General features: G+C 46.7%; 1 pseudogene; it reads left to right on the top strand.

Annotated features, from left to right (window-relative positions):
* The first annotated feature begins 560 nt into the window (after positions 1–560).
* Positions 561–678, top strand: LOC126419950 (5S ribosomal RNA; annotated as a pseudogene).
* Positions 679–1,537: the final 859 nt, after the last annotated feature.

Genomic DNA, 1,537 nt, shown 5'->3' with positions numbered 1-1,537 from the left:
AAAGATTAGGATATTTCAGTTAACTACGGTCATGTTTTAGTTGCCCATATGCTGTAGTAAGGTACCACCCGTCGCTAAAAGTGCCATAGGTCTTAACCTACTATTTCGGAACACTTCTGACACAGACTAATGACCTCAGCAGTTGAGTCCCATAGTGCTCAGAGCCATTTGAACTTCTGACACAGCCTCATTAAACTCCTTTTCTGTGTACTGCGGTGACATCTTACAAAATGCTTACAGTGCCGCCATTCTAAAATATCCCACGTCTGGGCGAGCACAGCAGTATTTCTCAGGGCATGGAGTAATGTAGTCCGTCATATACTGTTTTGATACAAGGTAGCGAAATTCCTTCACTCCGTCTACTACATGAACTCCTTTGTAATATTTTATAGCTAATCGCATTTATGTTGCTCCTTAGAACTTCCTTATTAGTTTGATTTATTCTCAGACCATTTTAGATTTAAAAAAATGGTTCAAATGGCTCTAAGCAGTATGAGACTTAACATCTGAGGTCATCAGTCCCTTAGAAATACTTAAACCTAACTAACCGAAGCACATCGGGCAACGGCCTTGCCTCAGTGGATACACCGGTTCCCGTGAGATTACCGAAGTTAAGCGCTGTCGGGCGTGGTCAGTACTTGGATGGGAGACCATCCAGGCCGCCATGCGCTGTTGCCATTTTTCGGAGTGCACTCAGCCTCGTGATGCAGACTGAGGGCCTACTCGACCTATTAGTAGCGGCTTCGGTTAAGAAAATCATCATAACGAACGGGAGAGCAGTGTGCTGACCCCACGGCCCTCCTAATCGCATCCTCCACTGGGGATGACACGGTGGTCGGATCATCCCGGTAGGCCACTTGTGGCCTGAAGATGGAGTGCTTTTTACTAACCTAAAGACATCACACACATCCATGCCCAAGTCAGGAATCGAACCTGCTACCGTATCAGGTGCGCGGTTCCGGACTGTAGCACCTAGAACCGTTCGGCCACAACGGTCGGTCCCATTTTAGGTGCTCACACACTTTTCCTTCGATGTAATACGTCCTGTTATTCTTCCTCACTTTCACAGAAGAGAACATCCACATTTAACATAGGTTAATACTTTTCTTTTCTTTGCATCATTGCTTCGTCGACACGCAGGTTGCACGGTGGAGGAGAAAGACATTGTGGTGTCACCGCCAGACACCACACTTGCTAGGTGGTAGCCTTTAAATCGGCAGCGGTCCGTTAGTATACGTCGGACCCGCGTGTCGCCACTGTCAATGATAGCAGACCGAGCGCCACCACACGGCAGGTCTAGAGAGACGTCCTGGCACTCGCCCCAGTTGTACAGCCGACTTTGCTAGCGAAGCTACACTGACCGATACGCTCCCATTTGCCGAGACGATAGTTAGCATAGCCTTCACCTACATTTGCTACGACCTAGCAAGGCGCCGTATTCAATTGATGTTTATTATGTGAAGCATGTATCATCAAGAGAGATGTTCTACAATTGTGGATTAAAGTTAAGTATTATATCAACTGCTTACTTTATTTG

This window comes from Schistocerca serialis, chromosome 9 (assembly GCF_023864345.2).
Source record: "Schistocerca serialis cubense isolate TAMUIC-IGC-003099 chromosome 9, iqSchSeri2.2, whole genome shotgun sequence".
Classification (NCBI taxonomy): Eukaryota; Metazoa; Arthropoda; class Insecta; order Orthoptera; family Acrididae; genus Schistocerca; species Schistocerca serialis.
Note: the sequence above shows the minus strand (reverse complement) of the source record. Positions and strands in the feature narration are given on the sequence as shown.